Raw genomic sequence first — 22,203 nt, forward strand, 5'->3', positions numbered from 1 at the left:
TAAGAGGAATTTGAATCACAATAAGTGATATATACCAGAATACAACCTGGTGTTCCATTGGGCTTAATGAATAGTTCTCATGCCATAGGAATGCTTCAGTCTTAACAAAACTTAACTCTTAACAAAAGTTTTTATTGTCATCATAAATCTCAAGTTAAAGAATCCCTTTGGGTATTACTACAGATATGTATCAGGACTAGGTAGATCATAACTAATACAATTAAGTGCTAGGAGTCTACAAATAGTACCACTTACAGAACTGTGCCCTTTTATTATACATATAATAATATGAAATGTAAATAGTTACTATAATACTAAGTGCAATTAAGACTGAGTTCCTGTCACACATGGAAAAACTTATCAAAGCCTATGAAATTTTTGTTTCCTTTCCAAGTGGAATTGTTCATTCACTGTAAAATCAAGTCGTTTTTTAATTTGCCAATATTTTTGTGTTCTCCATGATGAACAAGTAGCAGTGTTTCCAAAGACTTGACATCTACATTCCCTCCTCAATTAATCCCATCTCTTTTCAAAGAGGTAAGTAGTTACTATGAAAAGTATTCAAGCCCCAGTCTGGGAGAGGGTTTAGCAAAAAACTTCTGGTCAAGTGGAGTGCATTGTAAGCATACGCACCACATCTTTATTTGCATCTCAGTTGTCTATATACATATATATCATCACTTTCTATTTTATTCTCATGAGTATTTCAAATATTTTTAATATTCTTTTGTAGTATTAGGACACTACTAACATACTAGAGTTCTAAAAAGACAAAAAGCTTTTTATTTAAGGCATTATTTAATCATGATTCTGATACTTTTTGAAAAAATTACTGAAAACATGAATAGATTTTCCCTTTGACTGATATTAACCAAACATTTTTTGCCAAGGAAAAAGGTAAACATGTTATCAATTTAGACTAAACTACTTATATACACTATCAGGATTTTTAAATTTCATTCAGAGTGATGATAAAAAATTGATGGATTGAAAGTTTCCACTTCTTAGCAGTAACACCTAGTTGAGGCATTCTCTATTAATAAATATTAAAGCCAGAATAAAGAAATGTCAAATGATATGATTCTAAACTTTTTCAGATAAGTTGTTTTAAATGTAATTAAATAATTTTTTACAGACTACGGATTTATTCTTGTATTTCTGCAGACCAAAAAGTTAGCTGCAATTGGAAAAAAGCAAGGTACTATTCCCCTCATAGTAGCTGAACAGGAAAGACTACAGATGCATGTACCCCACAATGACAAGGTTTTTGGGGGTTTTTTTTCCCACAAAGCTGCTACCTTTCTCTAGAACATTCCTCTTCAGTCCCCAGGGAGGCCTTCTCTGAACCTATCTAGGTTAGGCTTCATATTATATATTACATATATACTCTTTATTATTATAATGGTCTCAAAAATATTCTTCTTTTCCTTAGAGAAGTTATTTCAGTTTGCTATTACACATTAATTAGTGAAATTACTTGAGTGATGTCTGTCTCTGCCAATAGACTATAAACACCATGGTACCAGGAACTTGCTGACTAATACATATACATTAACTAAAACAGAGCACAGAGTAGGTGTTATGGAGTAAATTGCTCCCTTCCAAAATTCATACATGATTGTGTTTGGAGATGGGGCCTCTAAGAAAGCAATTAAGGTTAAATATCATGAGGATGAAGCCCTGATCTGATAGGATTAGTGTCCCTACAAAAAGACCTCCCTCCCTCTCTCTCTCTCCGTGAAAATGTAGGGAGGAAAGGTCATGTGAGGACAGTAAGAGGGCAGCCACCTACAAGCCAGGAAGAGAGTCCACACCAGGAACCAAATAGACAGGCACTGTGAGATGGGACTTCTAGCTTACAAAATTATGAAAAAATAATTTTTTGTTGTTTAACCCACCCAGACTATGGTACTTTGTTATGGCAGCCTGAGCTGACTAATACAGTGGATAACTAAAAACATGTATTGAATGATTGACTGAATAAGTGAATGAATAAAAGATAGGAAAAACAAAAACCTTTTCTCTAAATTCATGAGAAAGAACAGCATTTAATGTAACTTTTGGCACTTGCCAGCCTTTATTCACTCTACCACAGGTAAAAAATGTGACTTATCTAACTGATGAGCTTAGGAAAGAACCTGACATATCCGGCTAAATTATTTTCCCTCTTCCATCTGTGGGCAGCCAGGCACACAAAGGAAACACAGATTCTAGTGTATTATTCCATACCATAAATTTTACAGTGGCATCACCCTACATGGGGAGGCCTGCATGTATCCCTCTGAGCTTGACACCGCTTAATTCCGGGATGCAATGTTAGGGAGCTAACATTGCAGCTATATGCATAAGCTACATTCTCCAGTCACTTTAATCAACATTTTGACCCCCATCTACACAAATATTTGCCTAGCTCTCACCCTGATTAAACCTCACATGTGGAAAAAAACACGCTACTTTGGGGGCATATCAAATCCATGTAGATGATATTACTATTGTTTCAAAATAGAATGGGTCATCAAATATTCACATCATCAATGAGAACTGATATAGAATTTAAAAAAATAATTTGGGATACATAAGTGTTTAGTGTTGAAGTACTAATTTTTGTCATGCAGGTAGACATTATACTTTGCATTTCAATAAACAAACAACCCCCCCAATAAAAATAAAGAGACAAAAATCAGAAAATAAAAAAGGTCAGGGTTTGGCAAACTACAGCCCACAAGATTAATCTGCCACACTGCCTGTTTTTGTACAACCCACAAGCTCAGAATGTTTTTTGTATTTTATAATAGCTAAAAGAAGAATATTTCATGACATGTGAAAATTATATGAACCTCAAATTTCTACTTAAGTTTTATTGGAACACAGCTATGCTCATTTTTTAGCATATTGACTACAGCTGTCATTGCACTATGACAGCAGAGTTTAGCAGTTAGGACAGACACCACATGTCCTGCAAAGCCTAAAATGTTTACTATTTGGCCCTTTATAGAAAAAGTTTGTTGATATCTGCAACAGACCAATGGTCTGTAAAATGATGTTTAATTTTAAAATCTGATCCACTGGCATTCTTACATGACTAAGTATTCATAGAGAAGTACTTAATCTATGTTATTGATTCAAATATACATTACAAGTTTTTGAACTATTTCATGAGAAGTATTAGCCTAATTAGCATTTTCTGTATTTAGAGATGAAGATGTAGAAAAATATTTGTTCTTATTTTTACTTATTCTTGTCAAAAATGTCACCAGATCACATGCTCCTTAAAGCTTATAAATTCAGACAGTGACAAACTTAGCATAACTAAGCCTATAATAGGTGCTCAATAAAGCACCACTACCATCATACAAGAAAAATTCCTTACCTGAGCAGGTCTCTACTGTTTCTACAGCACAAACATTACCCGGTCATGCCTATATATATGTAACACATTTGTTTTCCAGCATATGCTAAATATTACATTTCTATAAAAAATGAGACAGGAATGTAGCATAACAGTTTAATGATTATTATCCCCATTTGTGACCAAAGTGTATTCTTCAAAAATAAATCTGCAAATACATTTTATCTTTAGCGATCAGTGTCTTCAACTACTTTTTACTGTATCAATTTTTTTATGTGTCCAATGTTTTGTGTTCTGGTGTTTTTTTTTACTTTTTGGCCGTGCCGTGTGGCTTTCAGGATCTTAGCTCCCCCAGGGATCGAACCCAGGGCCCCGACAGTGAAAGCCCAGAATCCTAACCACTGGACCGCGAGGGAATTATCTTTATGGGTCCAGTGTTCTTAAACACCTTGAATTACTCAATCTCATTTCTTCCTTGAGACTCTTTTCATGTTGATGATAAAAATTAACTTAACAAAAATGGAATTTTAAACAGTTGTCCTAACCTAAATATTCAAAATGAAAGCTTATAAGCAAAAGTCCAGTACTACAATTCTATCTACACATTTTCTAAAAAATTTTCAGTGAAAAAAAAAATCTTCTTCCATATGCATTATCATGAGTTCCCTAAAGTCAGATTCTGCAGATGTGTTAAAAATGAAAATCATAAATAAATTTTAAAAACGTAAAAGGTACTATAAAAATAATCATTTAAAACCTAATGAAAACACAGCATCCACATGAGAATTAAAACAGACCTTTCAGTGTACTGCACAAACATGTGACATACTATTAAGCAAATATAATTAAGGACAAGGGAGCTGGACTTTTTTTTTTTTTGGTAACTTTAGCTGCACATATGGAGCATTTTGTTTCACTTCTGGTTTACTTTCTTTTAATCAAAGACCCCCACTGTAATGCCTTCACACAGGGCTCAGTGTTGTGGTTACCATGGAAACCATAATTCTGAATGTCCTAACTTGTGTGATTAAAATTTAACACAAAGTAACATTGATAGTCTCCCTCATTTCCACTACCACCAATATCCAATTCTAATTAGTAGCACAATAACTGGTTTGGAAGGAATAAAGAGCTCTGACTACTATAGCCTCACATCGCCAGTTATTCACAGGGAATCTCATGGACAATCTATAGTGATGGCTCTCTTTTACAAAATGCCAGGTTTAAACAGGGATTATTTCTAGTTGACTTTCTAGTCTTCTGTACAAAACAAAGTATATCATTTTTCTTCTTTCTTATACTGTGAGTTTTTTTAATTCTATATTTATTTCATTTGACTATTCCACTGGAGCAGAAGCTTTTTATGATAACTATATTCATTTCTATAATTATTACACTGCTTTCAGCATGGAATTAACTCTTCCAGCTATATTAATTATTAAGATATCACATATGCAAAACCTTTTTATTTAACTGAGGTTTAAAAATTCAACTAGATCTTTCCCCTTTTCTTCATTTTTAAAATGAACACTCTAATAGAAGCTGATAAACTCTCAGTACTCCATTAAGGAAATATATGCTCTCTTGCTGATTATTTTGATTTGCAGAAAATTACATTGTCTCAGGGGCACACTTGCACTGATCATGTGCCCTGGTACTCATCACCTCTACTTAAAACTAAGTACAAATTTACTGCATTCGTCAACACAACATTTTAAATCTGGAAATTATACCCTGCCATCCTGACTGAGCTTCTTGTCTACCTTACCATATATAAGAGCAAACATGAATGACATTCCTTCTCACTTCAAAAATCCCAAAGGAAAGAGTTTAAGTTTGTAAAGCAAGTGGGAAGATTTAAATACGAAACATTTTGCACCAGTAAGATACCTCAGTCATTTAGTTCAATGATCTCAGATTTTAGGGTAGAAATTCAAGTCCATGGAAGTAAAATCCTATCTTTAATATGTACTAATAGAACCAGTACTAGTAGTTTTAAGTACTCATTTAGTATTTGTATTCATTACAAAGAGTGACATTTCTCTTATTATTAGTTGATAACTTATTCTACTTTTATTTACAAACCTAAATACATTAAAAATATAAAGTATATATAATATTTGTAAAATAGATCTTGAAAATTAATGAGATTAGCCCAGAAGATGAAATAGGAATAAATTAATAATTCTGTTATACATTATTGTCTAATATATGATTTATGTCATTTAAAAATTGGATTTCATACGGAAAATAATCCACTTTAAATATTGCATCTTTAACCATAAAAACACACTTTCAACATCAATGCCAAACTAGTCAGCAGTGCCCTTTTCTAAATTATATTAACTCCTATTATGAAAAATATAAAAAATCATCTCTATTCCTGTTTCACACAGTTCATTTAGTGTTATTTATCTATTAGTAAAGATCTGAATACTAATTGAAGTAAGCAATTTTCATTTCAGATATCATGACATTTGAATAAAAAATAATTTTAGTATCATTGAATTCTATGGACAATTTCTATTTCCGTATACTTTCTACTTACAAGTAAGGGATTGTCCTGTCCTATAAATGGTCCATTCAGTACTTTTATTTCTAATTAGAATATGTGAATAAATTCAAGTAACCCTAGTATACATTACTCTTTCCTTTGCAACAAGAAAGAAAAAAGGACTGGTGTGGAGGGGGGGGCGGTCAGGGAGACAGTTGTAGAAGGAGAAAAAGCACATGCAAAAGAGAAGAAGGGAAAAAGAAAGAGAGGTTTCCTTTATTTAAATGTTCTCTACATCACATATGATTTGCTAATTTAAATGAATATTCAATTTTCACAGATCCTTTGAATATGTTGGTTCATATTTCAAGGGTATACCAAGGAAGTCCAACATGTGTTTTAAAAAAAAAAGGTGTTCTGTACCAGTGGTTCCATATATGGTGTGAGAGGACAAAAGTACAGAGGAAGCCAAAAAGGTGGAGTGGCCAGCCAACCTAGGGAAGCCAGGAAAGGCAGAAGAGAAGATGCTACTTTACCAGGAATTAACTGAATCAGACTAAGGTTGATGGATAGGATTATCATGAATTAAACTTGCTAACCAAGTCCAGATGATGACTTTAAATATGAAATCCTTTGCCATGTTTTAAATGTTGAGACAAGAAAAAAGATAACTTATCTCAGTGAAAAAACTACGTTGTTCAAGTTGAGCTGTGGTGCCATTTACTGTCAATACATTTACAGAGACTAATAATTCTCACCTTCTGATATCTAATGAAGGGTCTGCTTAAATGGATATTTTCAATCGATCAAAATCCAAATTCAAAGCTAAAATCTCATATTTTATATGGAATTTTAGATTTCCAAAGCCTGATTTCTTACTTAATAAATTATTTTATCTCATTCAACTATTTCTTAATTTTAACTCTTAGACATTTCACAAAGGACACTGACAAATTTTCAGGATTGTAGTTTGAGTGAAACATTGTTCAATGAATTTTTTCTCAAGGCAAAATAAAATATAGCAAAACTAACATTACCTTGTTATTTCACCATTCAGAATCTAACCTGCTGGGTGTGATAAAGTCTTCTAAAATACTATGAAGAATGGTTCATTCCAGAGCTTCCAACAGTTCCAGATTTACTTACCTGTTCAAAATATGGTTTGCTATGGTTCTCCAGCGACTGATTTATTACTCATCCATTCTATTTCTACAACTATACACTCAAAGGATCTTTGGAGTACAATACAGAGAAGAAGTAGAATCTTTAAGTTTTAAAATCCCTTCTTTGAAGAAATGATCCTTAAGGGATAAGAGATTCAACATAGCCCTCTGGAGCCTGAAAAGACCAGTTACTATTTTTACGAAAGATTAGCAACTCCTGCAGTTATTCAAATTTTCCCAAGATAGGTACTCATATGTGGCACTTACAAAACATAAGGAACAGAACAGGACTAATCTCAACCAGCATCTTAGAAACAGTGGTGTTCCAGCTCTACAGTGCAAAGGAGGGAAAAAAAGTTTGGTGAGGAAATAGACAACATAGCTAACTAGGAATTGAGAGGTAGGAAGATGATGTGAAATTCACAATTTTCTGGAGGATTCAGGTGGTCTCTGAAGGAGTTTTAAAAAGCAAAACCTCCAGAGACCATGTGCTTTCATATTTTCATATCCCCACATTTGCACCCATTTCTCTTTTGGATATCTTTTTTTTTTACTGTTTGGTTTTTAATGCTGACCAGACCACAGAAATGGAGGGTAATTCTGCTTCAATCACATTGGTCCTATTCCTTAATTTTTGTAAAATTATTTAAAATTTGAAATTGAGAAAGTTCTGTGAGAAGAACAAGAAGACAAAATTGTTATGGTGGAAAAACACAGAAGTTATATTAACATGCAAAAAAGAAAAAGTTTGTTGCTTTAAAATCCTAACTTTATACAATTTTGTAATAACTGGTGAATGACGATGCAATGATTTGATAATTTTTATATAAGTGAACTCCTAGAAACTGCACTATTGCTGTTGCTGTTATACATTATTTTACACTTTTAACATATCTTTATTATATTGGAAACTATGAAATATAAAACCTTATTCTACTAAATCAAATTTCCATTCATCTCAGTGGGTAGTCTCTTCTTCACTAGGTCAATGGATTATTAAAAATTTCATGAAAATATGTCTCCTAGTACCTGGGACATAACAGACACTCAGTGATGTGAATTTGAATGTGAGAAGCATCAAAAACACCAGTCAGGGACTTCCCTGGTGGTCCAGAGGTTAAGACTTCACCTTCCAATGGAGGGTGTGCAGGTTCAATCCCTGGTCAGGGAGCTAAGATCCTACATGTCTTGCAGCCAAAAAAAACAAAACATAAAACAGAAGCAATATTGTAAATTCAACAAAGACTTTTAAAACGGGCCACATCAAAAAAAATCTTAAAAAAAAAAAACACCACCAGTCAAAGCACTGCATGAATACATGTTATTGGTGTCAATTTATAAACTAATTTAGTAGCTGGAAAATACGTAAATTTATAGTTAATTTATAGTAACTACATTATACATTAATATAACAACAATAAAATTTTCCTCCTAGATAAGTTAAAGTTGGATGTTACAAAAAAGTCAGTGACGGAGGAAAGCCAAAAGTGTCTTGGTTACTCTTCATATTTACCTATATTATACAATATGTTGTCAGACATCAAAGCCCTTCAAATGATAAAATACTCAAGAATTCATTTCAGAGTCAAGATGGCAATGATTTTCCAATATAAGTCAAAATAAGAAACCTCTCCTTCCAGATTAGTATAATAGATGTTTTAATGTAACTTGATATATGTACATTCTTTAAAAAGTTTCAAAGTACCCAATTTTTGTTGCTCTATGGCATTACCAAAGATAGTAAAAAATGTGGGTTTTTTACTTTAAAGACTTTACCATCATTAACGGCAGAAATGGGCCAGCACTTTGAATTTGCATTCTAAATGTATGAACGATGAATATGCATAATCGGAAAAAATCTAATGCTATTTAATTCATTTAAACTTTTTTAGAAGTTTACTTTCTGCTAGAACTAAAGTTAAAAGAATTTTGTTACTGGATATCACATACGTACAGGAAATGTAGCAAGCATTTGAGTGAAAGGCACAATGTAAGTAGTCCTTCACAAATAAATCCTTTCCCTCTTTAGCTAACATAGGCTATAAGTAAATGCAATTTGGAAATAATCTCAGTTCAGATGTGATCTTCAGTTTATGGCGAATATAGTTTAGTGGAGATTCCATTAGCTCATTATTCCTTGTTTGTCTATTAGCATTAGCCCAAGGTGCTCTCTTAGAAGAAGGGATAAAAAAGCAATTAGTGTTACTCTTTCTAAACCAACAGTTGAGCTATTCCCCACCATATCAATGTTTTCTAAATTATATTAAATTTATTCCTTGGCATTCTATTGAAGTTCATACCAATTAAAATATTTTCAGCTATCACTTTCTTATCTATTACAAATGGGTTGCAATTGGCTATTTCTTAAATGAAAGCTCTAATTCATTGTGATATTTTGCTGAGTGGGTTTAACCTATTATAGCCCTCATTTTTTTTTTTTTTTTTTTTTGGTACACGGGCCTCTCACTGTTGTGGCCTCTCCCGTTGCGGAGCACAGGCTCCAGACGCGCAGGCTCAGCGGCCATGGCTCACAGGCCTAGCCGCTCCGCGGCATGTGGGATCTTCCCGGACCCAGGCACAAACCCGTGTCCCCTGCATCGGCAGGATGACTCTCAACCACTGCGCCACCAGGGAAGCACCAATAGCCCTCATATTTTTATTATATTTATTGCATAGGATTAACCTAATAGTATATTTTAACTGCAGCTAGAAACAGTCCAGTTGAGATAGAAAGCAGCTGAAATAACATAATACCATAAAGCAAAATTGTTAGAAGTGATTTGTATAGGATTTTGCCCAGGGATAACTTTTCAGAAGCTATATATTCAGCAAAGGTTTTATAATACACTTCCTCTGCTCTTTCCCTATTAGCAATTCTTCTCGAAGGTAGTATCAGAGGGAATTATTGCTACTATATTTACTGATACAGGTATAATGATAAGAAGCATTCATTGTCTTTGGATATTTATTTATGCCCAGAATAAATATCCAAACTTTCATTTTCAACTACTTATCACTAGATTATCCATAAAATGACAATCCAAAATATTACTAATTCAGTGTATTTAATCAGGGATGAAATTAAATTGAAATGAAAAAGAACTCTATTAAAAACTGCATTTGTGGAATAATTAATAACATCAAGGATTTCTTCACTCATGGCTGAGAACACTGAGACACAATATAAGAAAAAGTGTCTACAAAATTCAGTTTCTTCATTCAAATTGACAATGGAGAGTTTACATGATTATACATGCATTACCACCAAGTTTTATAAAACTCTAGCCATTCACAATTTTTGGCAACAAAGCAGCAAACAACTGCCTGCTTCCATTACACTTGTAAGAGGCAATTTGAGAAGCTACTCCCCAGGAATTAAATTTTGTGGATAAACATTTTAGCTTATTGCATTATTGTTCTCAGAATATTGAAGGCAGCACTAAGCCAAACCAAGAAATCCAATTTCTTTATTTCTTTTTTTTTCTTAAACAATTAAATTTTCCTCCACTAACACATCTTAGGACTCAAGAAAAAATGCATATAATGTGTATGAGATGAACTAGAAACATATAAAAGAAACTTTTGTTTAAGTGTAAAATTTATAATGTTTTAAAGAAGAAAAAATGTCCTCCTGAGCTAAATAAGTTCTAAAGGTATATATTTCAAAGGCTCATATAAAAATTCAGTGGAGAAAGTTCAGTATTTGGAATTTCATCAATGCTGAGAGCACTGGTGCTTGCAAAAAGTTCACAGAAGATGGAAGCTATCCGTTCTAACCCTCTATTTCATGTTTCTTATCTGATGGTTCTATCCCACCTTTAATGAAATTCTCACACTTCCAAGAGATGTTGTTCTTTAAAAAAAACCAGTATCACAATAATAGCTATATTATTAGGTCTCTACTAAATATATAATAATATTAAAAGGGTCTCTTAATGTACTTAAATTTCCTCAAGTATCTTTACCTAATACTCTATCACCCAGGAAAATTATACTCCCCAGAACAAAATATTCACTATTTTCTAATGAATACTCTTAAGAATATCTGTTCTCTTAGAATGTCTATTCTCTGTTCTCCAGTAGTAAAATCCTTCCCATATGCTACCAATTCTGCAAAGCTTTACTAAGCCTTTTTATTCAGAATTACTTACTTCCTTTTTCTCATGTTTCTATTATAGTATTTAGGACATTATAATGTATCTAGTTTTACATGTTTCTGTATCCCCAGCTACACTTGTGATTTTCTCTATGTCAGGACAGCATCATCATTCCAGAACACAGCAGAGGTCTTACGCACACTAGGCACTAATATAATATGTACTAAATTTTTTAAAAGCAAATTAAAATTAATGTTTTAATCTTCATTCCTCTTCAAGATTTACGATGACATTCTTTAGCATTTGAAACATGTTACTTAATGTAGCAGTTATTCTGCATTAAGCAAATGTAACCAAAGATGATGTTTTTAATCAGTCTCCTTTTCTTGTGATTATATAAGCTTGAAATTGTTTAGAAAAAAATGCATATTTATTCTGAAAAAAGTTGAGAATTTATTATGAAGCCTGTGTTTCGTAATTAACAGGAGGCACTAATTCAATAAGTTTTTATTGACATTAGAAATTCCGGAAAAATCTTAAAATACAATTTTCAATAAAGATCTCTAACACTAAAAAATGGAGATATCAATTTATATTTACTCATGTAAATACTTAATATAAAACAAAATCCAGAATTTTTCAAATTACTTAACTTTTTAAAAATAATAGGGAAATTAATGATTCTATAATAGCCAAGCTTTCTAGAATACCTAGTGGATTTCTTCCAAGCACCAAAACTGTTTTTCAAAGTTACATGTATTTTTTAAAAGTCTTTTAAAATGTACCGTATATATCCATGCTTTCTGACAAAGTATATTAAACACACACAAACGAACTTTTCTTTCTCAATGACCCAATATCACCACAGAATTGCAGTATCCTATTTTTTTAAGAGCAAGAAGGTCCTTTATGGATAATCTAGTACTACCCTCACTAACTGGACAAAAGAGAATACTATAATCCAGAGAGATTATATGATGTGCCCTAGGTCTCACAGCAAGTTAATGGCAAGACCAGGCCTAGAGGGAAGGTAACCTGATCCAGAGGTGTTCCTAATAGAAACCACATTTGTAAAATATGTATAATTCAAAGGCTCTTAGATACATATGGAAACTTTGCTCTGACATATAATAGATCCAGACTGCTACGTTTACTAAATTTTTTATGATGACTTTCAGTGGTTATTTGGTCCCCATCCTTAATATACAGATTCATGTTTAGTTTTTAGTATTTCTACTTTTTATAATTTTTATTTTCATCTCCTGGGTCTTGGATGCTAGACGACCAAATTTCTTAGGACATATTGTAAACTATTTTCTCAATGAGGGTCTTTTCTATGTAAAAAGTGCTTTAGTTAGAATAAAACAGTTCATGTTGCATCCAGTGCAGAAACAGTTAAGCTGCGGTTCCTGTGGTTAGTTGTTTGGGGATCACTTACTAATGGAAACAAGACACATTCCTAAAGAAAAGTGAAAAATATCATGGAAGGAAAAATCAGGAAAGCAGCATTTTCCACTTGGATGATATAATTTTTTCTACTTAAATTCAGAGACCAATAAAAGTAGGTCCTGCCATAGTCAAGCTAGTGTTAAAAAATTAACAGCTTAACTTAGCACTTGAAGATTAATGTTTTTGCACAACAATTTATATGATAACAATATCACATAAAATACAAATAAAATAGAAACAAAATACAGATAGAAATATGAACAATAAAAAATTAATATATACACTTATCACGATCCAGCAACCCAACTTTTAGGTATTTACCCTAGAGAAATGAAAATTTATGTGCACACACACACACACACACACACACCCCGCATATGAATGTTTATAGAAACTTTATTTTCACCAAAAATTAGAAACAACCCAAATGTCTTCAACAAGTGGATGGATAGTTGAACCGTGAGTCATCTATACAACGGAATTCTGCCCAGCAATAATGAATGAATGAATTATTGATATACTCCAAAACAAGTAAAAAAGGCATTATGATGAGTGAAAGAAGTTAGTTTCAAAAGGTTACTTACTGTATGATTCATTTATATGATATTCTGAAAAATTTGAAAATATAAGAATGAAGAACAGAATTGTGGTTGCTAGGGGTTAGAGACACAGGCAGAAAATGACCACAAAGGGGCAGCATGGGGGAAGTTTTAGGTGATAGAACTATTTTGTATCCTACTTGTGGTGATAAAAACACAGTTCTATACAAGTCTTAAATCTCGTAGAATTGCATGCAGAAGACAAAACAAAACAAATACTATAAGCATAGATACACAAATCTATAAAGACAGACAAATAACACTCATTATTTGCATGGGTATACACATTTAATAAAATTCCTCCAGTATTTACAAATTCCTAAGTAATTTTAAACACATACAGGCAATAAAAATTTTTAAATGTATATATTCAATTTAAAAATTATTAAAAAAATCCCTCTCCTGCAAAAAACAAATAAAATCAATAGTCAATAATGAACTATTTTTAGCTTTTTAGCTGTGGCACAAAACCCCAATCTATAAATATTTATGGCCTAGAGCAGATCTCTCTATATCCAACATAGCATCCCTGATTTAGGTAGAAAAGACCAGTCTTTTTGAACCATCATATTATTTTCAATGCCATAAATTAGAGGCAGCACTGGATAGTTTAAGGTAAAGAAGGTCTGGTCAGGTATAAGGTTCAGGACACAAGATTCTGTCCAGGGCACTGCCGGCTCAGGGTTTACCCATCAAAATAAGAAATAATGGAAAGTCAACATACAATTGTCCTAGAGGTTTGACTAAACTAGTATACTTCCCACATAATGTCCAAACTTAAGATTAACTATTATGTCAGGAAAAAACTGTATATCCATTTATAGTTTATTCTCAGCTAGTCTTTTTGTTTTATTTTTAATGTACTGAGTTAAAAAAAAAATGTTCAGGTATTTTCAAGATGAAAAAAACTAAAAGAGGTCTGGTTGCATTCCAGTATTATAGTGGACACTACCTTGTTTGCCAAAGCAGGAAAAGTCATAGGTGTCCAAAAAAGAGGAGATGAAGAATAAACTTTGCTTGCTCACCTAGTCAGTCTCTCTTATCACACAATTTATGTATAATTATTTTGAATGCTCAAAGTTTTTGAATTTTGTTTTCATTATATTTTACTTTCATTTTAGAGATTCAGCACTATTCTGAAATATGAATGTTTCAGGTTTAGGGTGATGAGTGTGGTAAGTTATAAAGTGACATGCTACTATATATAGAAATTGAAATTTGTAACAATTATCAAAGAAAATATATTTTTAATTGAAAATGATTTTCTACCTTACAAAGATTTTAATACATTTCCTAAATGGCAGGCTTTTATCAGACATTTAAAATATAACATTTGGGGCTTCCCTGGTGGCGCAGTGGTTGAGAGTCCACTTGCCAATGCAGGGGACACGGGTTTGTGTCCCGGTCCTGGAAGATCCCACATGCCGCGGAGCGGCTGGGCCCCTGAGCCATGGCCGCTGAGCCTGCGCGTCCGGAGCCTGTGCTCCGCAACGGGAGAGGCCACAACAGTGAGAGGCCTGTGTACCGCAAAAAAAAAAAAAAAAAAAAAAAAAATATATATATATATATATATATAACATTTGAAAATGACTAAGTAAAGAAGGTCAGTATTTAGGTAAATTGAGAGCTTATGGCAATGAAACCTTCTGGAAGGAAATTTTAACAATATGTATTAAAGGTTTAAAAAGAGTCATAAACTTAAACCCAATAATTCCACTGCTAAAAATCTATTCAAGGAAATAATCACTTATATACCAAAAGATTTATATAAATATACGTTTATCTCAGTTTCTCTCAGTAGTATTTATGTTGAGTAAAATACAGTACAATGCTAGTAAGAAGGTACTTGCCCACTTATGAGGCTACGAATATGTTTATGTATATTTATTTATTTAAAAAGATAACTAAAAATTTACACGAAAATATTAACCGCTGCTTCCTCTGGGTATGGGGTTATGGATAATAAACTCTTTCTTTGAAATATTTCTAAATTTTCTATAATGAGTATACACTGATTTTATAATATCTCATAAACATTTTAATGATTAAATTTTAAATTTTTGATACTTTAGAACAAAAGTCTTAACAAAAATGTTTAGTGAGAAAGCAAAAATACTGATTCAAGGATATTCAGTAATTGGTTATAACTTCTGTAACCATTATAAACCTTTATTAAAAATAGGTTATATAGGGCTTCCCTGGTGGCACAGTGGTTGAGAGTCTGCCTGCCAATGCAGGGAACACGGGTTCGTGCCCCAGTCAGGGAAGATCCCACATGCCGCAGAGTGGCTGGGCCCATGAGCCATGGCCGCTGAGCCTGCGCGTCCGGAGCCTGTGCTCCGCAACGGGAGAGGCCACAACAGTGAGAGGCCCACGTACCGCAAAAAAAAAAAATAGGTTGTATTTTTGTTTTGGTGAAATAAGTATTATTGTTGTTTTGTATAGACTCCATTTGCTATTCTTGCTTCACTGCCCATTGTATGGTTTAGATGGTGGCTGACTTTTGCCTTGCAAAACTGACTGGCAGCTATCATTCCAATGCCAGACTTATATTTATGCAAATTTCCAAAGGTCACCATTTATGCATGTAAATTCTGAAGGGCACTAACTATACAGCTGACAGATTCTGACAGCCACTTTATCTCCAAGAATGGGATAAGCAGGGATGACTGTCTGAATAATTAATGTGCTTTTGCTCTGCCCATGGCCAGTTTCTACATCCTGCACTTTCTGACTGTGGTTTTGAAATTAATTAGAAAATGTAATTTCATAGCAAGTCAAAATATTTTTTAATTCCTATAAACAATTGGGTAAAGAAGTGAGACATTAATGACCTTCAGTTTAAGGTGTTGTATTTTTAGAGATCATTTCTACCTAAAGATAAAAATTAACATCTAGCTCTGGACTTTATTTCTGTAAAACACAAGCATTATTATTTCTGTGAAACCATTAATTATTTCTGTAAAAAAACACACACAAAGAGCCCTGCTCCCTAAAGATCAGTAAAAGGCGTCACTAACCATGGGGTTGCCAGTTTCAAGCCTGAGACTTGTCCCACTGAGACTTCAACTCTCACTAATCAAATACAGTCACTAAGACTTGTCAGTTTTACTTTTTAAACACATAGTCTCGAATGTGTTACTACCACTCGATCCCCGGTGGTGTTGCCTTAAACCAGATCTTTATAATTCCTTACATGAGATATTGCAAATATTTCCCAGATAATCCTCCTTTCCTCTAGTCACACGGCCCCCCACACTGCCTGCTTCCAGAATTAACTTTCTAATATCCAAATCCATGAGCAAGGCCAGTGGTACAATATAAAAGACACAGAAAAGTAGAAATTAAAAGGATGCCGTAAAGAGGAAATATTTAAAATCCATCAACTAATGCGATGAGACAATAAACAGAATTGTGTGTAATGTGGTATTATATGATCTGGAGAAAAATAAAGCAAGAGAGGAGGGCAGGGAGTGCCCCCAGACAGTTTCCATTTTAAGTAGGTTGTTCAAGGAAGGCTGCCATGAGAAGAGGATATTTGAAGCCTAGGAAATAAGCCATGGGTGTAACTTGGGAGCGTGTGATTGGTAGAAGGAGCTAAGGCTCCTTCGTAGAGCGGTCTCTTGTGTTCAGCAAACGGAAATGGCGTCTGGAGGGCAGGGGAGGTTGAGGGTTGAAAGAGGCTCTCAGGGCTGTACAGTGAAAACAGTGGAGCAAGAAAAACAGGAGAATGTTGTAATTCTCCGGCCAAGAGGGGATTGCAATTTGGACCAAGGTAGTAGCCGAAGAGGTGCTCAGTAGCTAATGAATGTGCAATGTAGGTGAAAGAAAATTCAAGATGCACTTCAAGCATTTGTGCCTAAGGAATTGGAAGAATGGAGCCATTAACCAAAACTTGTGTGGGCATGATGTTCCTGAATTGGTTTTACTATTTTGAAAACTTGGTTTGATGCTTTGTGGTTGAATCCATACTAAGAGGTCATTTACTGTGGAGAATATATCTTCTCCAGTATATCTTTCCTTAAAGGTTCAAAAAATTATAGTTTATTTTAAAAACATTAAGTGTTTATAAGTGCTTAAATATACCTAGCTCTATCCTAAATGATATGTGGTAGATGGTTTTGTTAATCCCATATTTCTAATAAAGAAATGGAAACAGCGAGAGGATAAGTAACATCCTGAAGGTCATATATAGAATCTGTTTTCAAAACCTGACCTCTTGGGTTTCCCTGGTGGCGCAGTGGTTGAGAGTCCGCCTGCCGGTGCAGGGGAAACGGGTTCGTGCCCCGGTCCGGGAAGATCCCACATGCTGAGGAGCGGCTGGGCCCGTGAGCCATGGCCGCTGAGCTTGAGCGTCCGGAGCCTGTGCTCCGCAACGGGAGAGGCCACAGCAGTGAGAGGCCCGCTTACCACAAAAAAATTAAAAAAAAAACAAACAAACAAAAAAAAACCTGACCTCTTTAGTCTGCTTCCTCTCAGGTGTTTGTTTTTGTTTTTTTTGTATTTTGTTTCTAAAGAAGAATCTAGAGTCTCCCGGGGCTGATAGTGGTGGAGGGAATGACTACAAAGGGGCACAAGAGAACTGGGGGTGAAGGATATATTCTATACCTTGATTTTGGTGGTACGTTCTCACACAACTTTATGCATCAAAATAGACTTGTACATTACATAATTATATATCAATAAACCTGATTTTAAAAAATAATCTAACAAATAGCATAAATTAATGCATGTTGGAAAAACATATAATTTGTCCAAAGGCAAAACAAATCCCTCATACTACATAATTTGTTCTAATACTTTTTTTTTCTGGTTAAAATAATGTTTTTCATGTCATCTTCCAACAGTATTTGGTGATAAAGTAATACAATTTTATTTGTTGCCATATAATTTATCTTGTGTCATTTCAACCATTTTTACCACAGCAGGAAGAACTAGGGTTTTTTCCAATGATTTCATTCCTTCCCCCCAGGAAATCTCAAATAAGGCTTCTAAACATTTATCATAAATTTAGTGAAAATTTGTAAATGATTAGATTGAGCATGACTTCAAACATTGCTGAAAAACCCAGAGAGGTGTGCACTTGTGTTCCAGATGTTATTAAAAATCTTGCTATTAATGATGTTGTGTACTATATATACTATATTAATGATGCTGTGTACTTATACCGCAAGACAAATATGTCCTTAGGCCAAGTTTAATCACATATGGTATGAGATTATTTTGTTTTTGCTATCCTTAATAAATCTGAGTAGCTTATCAATGTTTATCATATAATAACTCTGAAAATATCCCTTAATAGGAATAGAGAAAACACCAGCTCTACCATTTTTTATTGTTGACTTATGCATGTATTGTTTAAATATGAGAACCAGTCTAGTTTAAATTTGGCAATAATTACATTGAATGCACTTACCCAAACTCATGTAACATCAGTACACTAAAATACTCTTAAAAACAAACACTGCTAGGGCTTCCCTGGTGGCGCAGTGGTTGAGAGTCCGCCTGCCAATGCAGGGGACGTGGGTTCGTGTCCCGGTCCGGGAGGATCCCACATGACGCGGAGCGGCTGGGCCCGTGAGCCATGGCCGCTGAGCCTGCGCGTCCGGAGCCTGTGCTCCGCAACGGGAGAAGCCACAACAATGAGAGGCCGGTGTACCGCAAAAAACAAAAACAAGAAAAAAAAAAAAAAAAGAAAAAAAAACACTGCTATCAAAACCCAATTAGATATCACTTGACATCCATCAGAATGGTTATAATTCAAAATGACAATAACTTTTGGCTAGAATATGATGAAATTAGAACACTCATACATTTTGGTGGGAATGTAAAATGGTATAGCCACTTTGGAAAGCAATTTGGAAGTTCCTCAAATGATAAAACATGCAGTTACCATATGACCCAGCAATTCCACCCCAGGTATATACCTATGAGAAATGAATACATATGTCTACACAAAAACTTGGATATAAATGTTCATAGTAGCATTACTCATAATAGCCAAGAAGTATAAAAAAAACCCAATGTCTGTCAACTGATGAATGGATCAGCAAAATGTGATATTATTACTATTATCCATGCATAAAAATTAAGTCCTGATTCACACAAGGGTGAAACTTGAAAACATTACGTTAAGTGAAAAGGGCAGATACAAAAATATTGTATGATTCCATTTATATGGTAAATTCATAGCAGCCAAAGGTATATTAGTGGCTGCCAGGGGATGGGGTGAGGGAGGAATAAGGAGTAACTGCTCGTGAGTACAAAGTTTCTTTTAGGAATGAAAAAAATTTCTAGATTAGATAGTGATGACAATTACACAACTTTGTGAATATACTAAAAACCACTGAATTGTATACTTTAAAAGGGTGAACTTACAGTACATGTATTATATTTCAATTAAAAAACAAGGAAGCAAACATTGTCAATCATTTAACACTGTAAAAATTCCTACAATTTTCCAGAAACGTCATATGTGGGGCCAGTAGCAGTCATTATATTAAATATTATAAGCCCTTTCTTTCTTATATTTCTTAATGAAAACAAGCATCAGGAGAGGTTCTGAAAATTTCTTCTCACAACCTTACAGATACCCTTGAGCACTCCATAGAGACAGCTTAATGGAAAATTAAGCATTCGTCTGGCAAACATGATATATTACATGGGCTGCTCCAAATCTACTTTTCCAGACTCATATCTTAACATTGTTCTACCACGTGTGTAACCCTTCAGCAACAAAGTAAATATCAATCCTTCAGTGGCCATCCCTTGCTCTATATGCTCTTTCACAAGCTGTTCTGTTAGTCTGGAATGCATGACCTCACCTTCTCTGTCTCAACAACCTCCTCAGTGAATTTCACAGCCTCCATGAAGGTTTCAAGAGCCTCCAGCAAAAGTGAGCTGCTCCCACGTTTGTTTCCTTAGCAGTTTGCCACTGACCCTTTTAAAATGTATACAGTAATTTCTATAGAGCTTCATATCTTTCCCACCAGCATTTAATTTCTCCAAAGCAAGACGTCTAAGTTTTGCTTGGCTTAATTTTTTTAAAAAAATGATTCAATCAGCCTAAATTTATTTCTTTCACTAAGTACCAAAAAACCCATTTTATTCAAGTCAGTAAAAGAATGTCTGTAAACTTTATCTGCCAACATATAGCTAGCAAATACAAATAAAGTAGATTCAATCATATCTATTCTGGAAAAGAGGGATAATATTATTTGTTTGCATTTGTGAATGTGTGCAGAAGAAAGCAGTGACAAAGAAATTAAAACAAAAATATCTAAAAGAAGAGACATCAAGGGGAAATTTTAGGATCTACAAAGGTGAGTGTAATGTTTTTATACTCTTAAGTTAGTACTCTTAGAGTAAAAAGGAAAATACAGAATCTTTGAAAATAGGTTTATAATGATTTATAGTACATACAAATTATATTAACAATTCAAAATTAAATGAACATGATTTTAATATAAAGAAAATAAAAAAGTTATTTCTACTTTTAAGCTGCATATTTATAAGAATTTACATTCTAGAAATTACAAAATTGCTTTAAGGAAGTTAACTTTAGTAACTTTAAGAAGAAAGGAAATTCCAATTTATTGTTGATTAATATAAAGGCCTGTTTAGCCTTCAAATGATTGCTGAAGAAGATGCAAATATGTGTTCTGGCCTAAGGTTATACTCCTTGAAGTCTCTTAGGTTGTACTCTATATATATATTTGTGATAAATAAAAACACTTTTGAAAAGGACGTGCTTTATGTTAAACAGCTTGGTCTATAAAATGCATACATTTTATTTCCTAATATTGACATTCACTATCACAGATATGTAATTGAGAGCAAATGGAATGAATTAAGCAAAAATGGCTTTAATGAACTGTGTCATATACATGTACTAATTTCTTAAAAATCTGAATAGTTATTCCATATTAGTTAAGAGAGTAAGACAGCAATGTGTCTTTTAAAGGAGGTAGAAAGCTACTGAAATTATTTATCTTTAGTAGCTCATTTATTTTTCATACAGCTGGAGTACACTTCCCCACAACAGCAAATACTTTGAAGTATATTATTTACATTTTTGTTCACAAGAAACGTCTATTTTCCAAAAATATGTAAAATTTCATTTCAGTAGCCCATTAAACAATGTTAAATTTTCAATATGATACTTATAAAAACAGATACTAACTTGAATATAAACATATTAAATACACTTTGAAATTACTAACAATCATGATTCCCAACAATAATTTAATAATTACCTTAATTTGCTCTTCAGTTGCTAAAAATCCATGTTTTTTTCCTCCGATTTACTGAACATTTAAACATTTCTGTAAAAAAAAGTTAATTAGATGATGAGAAAAAATATACATTTTATTTTATGGTTATAGTTGTAGGACTACTTGAATAGACTTGTGTATTTCTTATTGTTTGTCAAGTGTATTTTTTCCCACAATGCATGGGGTGTAGCAGCAGAACCATGTGTAAAAACGAATTTCAATTTACATGTGACCTATATTTGTACACCATCACATTACTATAATGTTCACTGGGAAAAGTGAATGAATTTGATAGGCATGGAATTTAAATATTTTCCTAATTCAATGAACACACAAGGTTTTAAAATAAATTCTGAGATTTCCAAGAAATGTTCTGGTTTCTTGCAACAGGCACTTCTAGCTAAGATCCTGGGTGTGTTTAACCACTTTTATTACTAGAACTGCTGTGAGAAAAAAATTGGAGGAAGACCTTACTATATCTCCCTACTCCATCATACATATACACACAAACACAAAAAATACACATGCTCTGTGTATTCATGTATAAATACAGAAGCTATGATTACAATAATTTAGACAATTTCAGATTTTAAAAATATTAGAAAGGAATAAACAATGAGAGTTTACTTAAATGGTAGATTTTGGTCTTCATTTTCTGTAAATTACCATAGCATTTTCTATTTTTGTTATTATTAAAATAATATCAATGTCAGACATTTTACAAAAAAAGGAATAATGTAAAGACATATATATATAAAGTATATATATATACTCTCTAT

General features: G+C 33.4%; 1 protein-coding gene across 4 annotated transcripts in view; it reads right to left on the reverse strand.

Annotated features, from left to right (window-relative positions):
• The window catches only part of ADGRL3 (adhesion G protein-coupled receptor L3), an 865,234-nt gene that overhangs the window by 671,272 nt on the left and 171,759 nt on the right, over positions 1-22,203 (reverse strand). For all 4 annotated transcript variants that reach the window (XM_029235469.1, XM_029235470.1, XM_029235468.1 and 1 more), the window contains exon 2: positions 21,407-21,475. The gene's annotated coding sequence lies outside the window, so the exon portion shown is untranslated. The remainder of the gene's footprint in view (positions 1-21,406; positions 21,476-22,203) is intronic.

Source organism: Monodon monoceros, unplaced genomic scaffold, assembly GCF_005190385.1.
Source record: "Monodon monoceros isolate NGI ecotype Baffin Bay Population unplaced genomic scaffold, NGI_Narwhal_1 Super_Scaffold_20, whole genome shotgun sequence".
Lineage (NCBI taxonomy): Eukaryota > Metazoa > Chordata > Mammalia > Artiodactyla > Monodontidae > Monodon > Monodon monoceros.